At 47.9% G+C, this 6,465-nt stretch overlaps 2 long non-coding RNA genes across 5 annotated transcripts; one reads left to right on the top strand and one right to left on the bottom strand.

Moving 5' to 3' along the window:
* Positions 1–2,752: 2,752 nt before the first annotated feature.
* Positions 2,753–5,386, bottom strand: LOC127924557 (uncharacterized). 3 transcript variants are annotated; one of them, XR_008118168.1, is made up of 3 exons: positions 5,265–5,386; positions 5,015–5,114; positions 2,753–4,914 (listed from the first exon to the last, which is right to left on the bottom strand). It is a non-coding gene; the product is annotated as an uncharacterized LOC127924557 (long non-coding RNA). The 3 variants fall into 3 exon arrangements; XR_008118166.1 differs by having other exon boundaries at positions 5,215–5,348; XR_008118167.1 differs by having other exon boundaries at positions 2,753–5,014; positions 5,065–5,114; positions 5,215–5,348.
* LOC127924558 (uncharacterized) lies at positions 5,133–6,077 on the top strand. 2 transcript variants are annotated; one of them, XR_008118170.1, is made up of 4 exons: positions 5,133–5,187; positions 5,238–5,487; positions 5,539–5,688; positions 5,887–6,077. It is a non-coding gene; the product is annotated as an uncharacterized LOC127924558 (long non-coding RNA). The 2 variants fall into 2 exon arrangements; XR_008118169.1 differs by lacking the exon at positions 5,539–5,688.
* The last annotated feature ends 388 nt before the right edge of the window (positions 6,078–6,465 follow it).

Raw genomic sequence — 6,465 nt, 5'->3', positions numbered from 1 at the left:
ATTAGCCTGCTGGTCTATAGGAACATTAGCCTGCTGGTCTTACTGAGTCTATAGGAACATTAGCCTGCTGGTCTATAGGAACATTAGGCTGCTGGTCTTACTGAGTCTATAGGAACATTAGCCTGTTGGTCTATAGGAACATTAGCCTGCTGGTCTTACTGGGTCTATAGGAACATTAGCCTGCTGGTCTTAATGGGTCTATAGGAACATTAGCCTGCTGGTCTTACTGAGTCTATAGGAACATTAGCCTGCTGGTCTATAGGAACATTAGGCTGCTGGTCTTACTGAGTCTATAGGAACATTAGCCTGCTGGTCTTACTGGGTCTATAGGAACATTAGGCTGCTGGTCTTACTGGGTCTATAGGAACATTAGGCTGCTGGTCTTACTGGGTCTATAGGAACATTAGGCTGCTGGTCTTACTGGGTCTATAGGAACATTAGCCTGCTGGTCTATAGGAACATTAGCCTGCTGGTCTTACTGAGTCTATAGGAACATTAGCCTGCTGGTCTATAGGAACATTAGCCTGCTGGTCTTACTGGGTCTATAGGAACATTAGCCTGCTGGTCTATAGGAACATTAGCCTGCTGGTCTTACTGGGTCTATAGGAACATTAGCCTGCTGGTCTATAGGAACATTAGCCTGCTGGTCTTACTGGGTCTATAGGAACATTAGCCTGCTGGTCTTACTGAGTCTATAGGAACATTAGCCTGCTGGTCTATACATTAGCCTGCTGGCCTTACTGAGTCTATAGGAACATTAGCCTGCTGGCCTTACTGAGTCTATAGGAACATTAGCCTGCTGGCCTTACTGGGTCTATAGGAACATTAGCCTGTTGGTCTTACTGAGTCTATAGGAACATTATCCTGCTGGTCTTACTGAGTCTATAGGAACATTAGGCTGCTGGTCTTACTGAGTCTATAGGAACATTAGGCTGCTGGCCTTACTGGGTCTATAGGAACATTAGCCTGCTGGTCTTACTGAGTCTATAGGAACATTAGGCTGCTGGCCTTACTGGGTCTATAGGAACATTAGCCTGCTGGTCTTACTGAGTCTATAGGAACATTAGCCTGCTGGTCTTACTGGGTCTATAGGAACATTAGCCTGCTGGTCTTACTGGGTCTATAGGAACATTAGCCTGCTGGTCTTACTGAGTCTATAGGAACATTAGCCTGCTGGTCTTACTGAGTCTATAGGAACATTAGCCTGCTGGTCTTACTGGGTCTATAGGAACATTAGCCTGCTGGCCTTACTGGGTCTATAGGAACATTAGGCTGCTGGCTTACTGGGTCTATAGGAACATTAGCCTGCTGGTCTTACTGGGTCTATAGGAACATTAGCCTGTTGGTCTTACTGGGTCTATAGGAACATTAGCCTACTGGTCTTACTGGGTCTATAGGAACATTAGCCTGCTGGCCTTACTGAGTCTATAGGAACATTAGGCTGCTGGTCTTACTGGGTCTATAGGAACATTAGCCTGTTGGTCTATAGGAACATTAGGCTGCTGGTCCTACTGAGTCTATAGGAACATTAGCCTGCTGGTCTTACTGAGTCTATAGGAACATTAGGCTGCTGGTCTTACTGGGTCTATAGGAACATTAGCCTGCTGGCCTTACTGAGTCTATAGGAACATTAGCCTGCTGGTCTTACTGAGTCTATAGGAACATTAGCCTGCTGGTCTTACTGGGTCTATAGGAACATTAGCCTGCTGGTCTTACTGAGTCTATAGGAACATTAGCCTGCTGGTCTTACTGGGCCTATAGGAACATTAGCCTGCTGGTCTTACTGAGTCTATAGGAACATTAGCCTGCTGGTCTTACTGGGTCTACAGGAACATTAGCCTGCTGGTCTTACTGAGTCTATAGGAACATTAGCCTGCTGGTCTTACTGAGTCTATAGGAACATTAGCCTGCTGGTCTTACTGGGTCTATAGGAACATTAGCCTGCTGGTCTTACTGAGTCTATAGGAACATTAGCCTGCTGGTCTTACTGGGTCTATAGGAACATTAGCCTGCTGGTCTTACTGAGTCTATAGGAACATTAGCCTGCTGGTCTTACTGAGTCTATAGGAACATTAGCCTGCTGGTCTTACTGGGTCTATAGGAACATTAGCCTGCTGGTCTTACTGAGTCTATAGGAACATTAGCCTGCTGGTCCTACTGAGTCTATAGGAACATCAGCCTGCTGGTCTTACCGGGTCTATAGGAACATCAGCCTGCTGGTCTTACTGGGTCTATAGGAACCTTAGCCTGCTGGTCTTACTGGGTCTATAGGAACATTAGCCTGCTGGCCTTACTGGGTCTATAGGAACATTAGCCTGCTGGTCTTACTGAGTCTATAGGAACATTAGCCTGCTTGTCTTACTGAGTCTATATGAACATTAGGCTGCTGGCCTTACTGGGTCTATAGGAACATTAGCCTGCTGGTCTTACTGGGTCTATAGGAACATTAGCCTGTTGGTCTTACTGAGTCTATATGAACATTAGGCTGCTGGCCTTACTGGGTCTATAGGAACATTAGCCTGCTGGTCTTACTGGGTCTATAGGAACATTAGCCTGCTGGTCTTACTGGGTCTATAGGAACATTAGCCTGCTGGTCTTACTGAGTCTATAGGAACATTAGCCTGCTGGTCTTACTGGGTCTATAGGAACATTAGCCTGCCGGTCTTACTGAGTCTATAGGAACATTAGCCTGCTGGTCTTACTGAGTCTATAGGAACATTAGCCTGCTGGTCTTACTGAGTCTATAGGAACATTAGCCTGCTGGTCTTACTGGGTCTATAGGAACATTAGCCTGCTGGTCTTACTGAGTCTATAGGAACATCAGCCTGCTGGTCTTACTGGGCCTATAGGAACATTAGCCTGCTGGTCCTACTGAGTCTATAGGAACATTAGCCTGCTGGTCTTACTGAGTCTATAGGAACATTAGGCTGCTGGTCTTACTGGGTCTATAGGAACATTAGCCTGCTGGCCTTACTGAGTCTATAGGAACATTAGCCTGCTGGTCTTACTGAGTCTATAGGAACATTAGCCTGCTGGTCTTACTGGGTCTATAGGAACATTAGCCTGCTGGTCTTACTGAGTCTATAGGAACATTAGCCTGCTGGTCTTACTGGGCCTATAGGAACATTAGCCTGCTGGTCTTACTGAGTCTATAGGAACATTAGCCTGCTGGTCTTACTGGGTCTACAGGAACATTAGCCTGCTGGTCTTACTGAGTCTATAGGAACATTAGCCTGCTGGTCTTACTGGGTCTATAGGAACATTAGCCTGTTGGTCTTACTGGGTCTATAGGAACATTAGCCTACTGGTCTTACTGGGTCTATAGGAACATTAGCCTGCTGGCCTTACTGAGTCTATAGGAACATTAGGCTGCTGGTCTTACTGGGTCTATAGGAACATTAGCCTGTTGGTCTATAGGAACATTAGGCTGCTGGTCCTACTGAGTCTATAGGAACATTAGCCTGCTGGTCTTACTGAGTCTATAGGAACATTAGGCTGCTGGTCTTACTGGGTCTATAGGAACATTAGCCTGCTGGCCTTACTGAGTCTATAGGAACATTAGCCTGCTGGTCTTACTGAGTCTATAGGAACATTAGCCTGCTGGTCTTACTGGGTCTATAGGAACATTAGCCTGCTGGTCTTACTGAGTCTATAGGAACATTAGCCTGCTGGTCTTACTGGGTCTATAGGAACATTAGCCTGCTGGTCTTACTGAGTCTATAGGAACATTAGCCTGCCGGTCTTACTGAGTCTATAGGAACATTAGCCTGCTGGTCTTACTGAGTCTATAGGAACATTAGCCTGCTGGTCTTACTGGGTCTATAGGAACATTAGCCTGCTGGTCTTACTGGGTCTATAGGAACATTAGCCTGCTGGTCTTACTGAGTCTATAGGAACATTAGCCTGCTGGTCTTACTGGGTCTATAGGAACATTAGCCTGCTGGTCTTACTGAGTCTATAGGAACATTAGCCTGCTGGTCTTACTGAGTCTATAGGAACATTAGCCTGCTGGTCTTACTGGGTCTATAGGAACATTAGCCTGCTGGTCTTACTGAGTCTATAGGAACATTAGCCTGCTGGTCCTACTGAGTCTATAGGAACATCAGCCTGCTGGTCTTACCGGGTCTATAGGAACATCAGCCTGCTGGTCTTACTGGGTCTATAGGAACCTTAGCCTGCTGGTCTTACTGAGTCTATAGGAACATTAGCCTGCTGGTCTTACTGGGTCTACAGGAACATTAGCCTGCTGGTCTTACTGAGTCTATAGGAACATTAGCCTGCTGGTCTTACTGAGTCTATAGGAACATTAGCCTGCTGGTCTTACTGAGTCTATAGGAACATTAGCCTGCTGGTCTTACTGGGTCTATAGGAACATTAGCCTGCTGGTCTTACTGAGTCTATAGGAACATTAGCCTGCTGGTCTTACTGGGTCTATAGGAACATTAGCCTGCTGGTCTTACTGGGTCTATAGGAACATTAGCCTGCTGGTCTTACTGAGTCTATAGGAACATTAGCCTGCTGGTCTTACTGGGTCTATAGGAACATTAGCCTGCTGGTCTTACTGGGTCTATAGGAACATTAGCCTGCTGGTCTTACTGAGTCTATAGGAACATTAGCCTGCTGGTCTTACTGGGTCTATAGGAACATTAGCCTGCTGGTCTTACTGGGTCTATAGGAACATTAGCCTGCTGTTCTTACTGGGTCTATAGGAACATTAGCCTGCTGTTCTTACTGGGTCTATAGGAACATCAGCCTGCTGTTCTTACTGGGTGGATAGGAACATTAGCTCAAGCTATTGAGGAGGGATATCACACCTCACTCAAATTATTGTCAAGTTCTGGTTTTCCTGCTGAGGGGTGCCCTATACCTGCGCCCAGAGGGGAGTAGGTCAACGTCCAGGGACAGGGTCCTGACCTTAAACTACCAGAGGAGAGAAGGTCAACGTCCAGGGACAGGGTCCTGACCTTAAACTACCAGAGGAGAGAAGGTCAACGTCCAGGGACAGGGTCCTGACCTTAAACTACCAGAGGAGAGTAGGTCAACGTCCAGGGACAGGGTCCTGACCTTAAACTACCAGAGGAGAGAAGGTCAACGTCCAGGGACAGGGTCCTGACCTTAAACTACCAGAGGACAGAAGGTCAACGTCCAGGGACAGGGTCCTGACCTTAAACTACCAGAGGAGAGAAGGTCAACGTCCAAGGACAGGGTCCTGACCTTAAACTACCAGAGGGGAGTAGGTCAACGTCCAGGGACAGGGTCCTGACCTTAAACTACCAGAGGAGAGAAGGTCAACGTCCAGGGACAGGGTCCTGACCTTAAACTACCAGAGGAGAGAAGGTCAACGTCCAGGGACAGGGTCCTGACCTTAAACTACCAGAGGAGAGAAGGTCAACGTCCAGGGACAGGGTCCTGACCTTAAACTACCAGAGGAGAGAAGGTCAACGTCCAGGGACAGGGTCCTGACCTTAAACTACCAGAGGAGAGAAGGTCAATGTCCAGGGACAGGGTCCTGACCTTTAAACTACCAGAGGAGAGAAGGTCAACGTCCAGGGACAGGGTCCTGACCTTAAACTACCAGAGGAGAGAAGGTCAATGTCCAGGGACAGGGTCCTGACCTTAAACTACCAGAGGAGAGAAGGTCAACGTCCAGGGACAGGGTCCTGACCTTAAACTACCAGAGGAGAGAAGGTCAATGTCCAGGGACAGGTCCTGACCTTTAAACTACCAGAGGAGATTAGGTCAACGTCCAGGACAGGGTCCTGACCTTAAACTACCAGAGGAGAGTAGGTCAACGTCCAGGACAGGGTCCTGACCTTAAACTACCAGAGGAGAGAAGGTCAACGTCCAGGGACAGGGGTCCTGACCTAAACTACCAGAGGAGAGAAGGTCAACGTCCAGGGACAGGGTCCTGACCTTAAACTACCAGAGGAGAGAAGGTCAACGTCCAGGGACAGGGTCCTGACCTTAAACTACCAGAGGAGAGAAGGTCAACGTCCAGGGACAGGGTCCTGACCTTAAACTACCAGAGGAGAGAAGGTCAACGTCCAGGGACAGGGTCCTGACCTTAAACTACCAGAGGAGAGTAGGTCAAAGTCCAGGGACAGGGTCCTGACCTTAAACTACCAGAGGAGAGTAGGTCAACGTCCAGGGACAGGGGGTGGCTTGGGGAGGCCCTGACCTTAAAGATCTCATCCAGGCCTGTCTGTTTGACTCCAGTACCTTGCTGAGGACCCTGACCTTAAAGATCTCATCCTGTCTGTTTGACTCCAAGGGGGAGGGCCTGTCTCATCCTGTCTGTTTGACTCCAAGTACCTTGCTGAGGACCCTGACCTTAAAGATCTCATCCTGTCTGTTTGACTCCAAGTACCTTGGGGAGGGCCCTGACCGTAAAGATCTCATCCTGTCTGTTTTACTCCAAGTACCTTGCTGAGGGCCCTGACCTTAAAGATCTCATCCGTCTGTTTG

The sequence above is a fragment of the Oncorhynchus keta genome, unplaced genomic scaffold, assembly GCF_023373465.1.
Source record: "Oncorhynchus keta strain PuntledgeMale-10-30-2019 unplaced genomic scaffold, Oket_V2 Un_contig_4287_pilon_pilon, whole genome shotgun sequence".
Classification (NCBI taxonomy): domain Eukaryota; kingdom Metazoa; phylum Chordata; class Actinopteri; order Salmoniformes; family Salmonidae; genus Oncorhynchus; species Oncorhynchus keta.
This window is presented reverse-complemented; position numbering and strand designations above follow the sequence as displayed.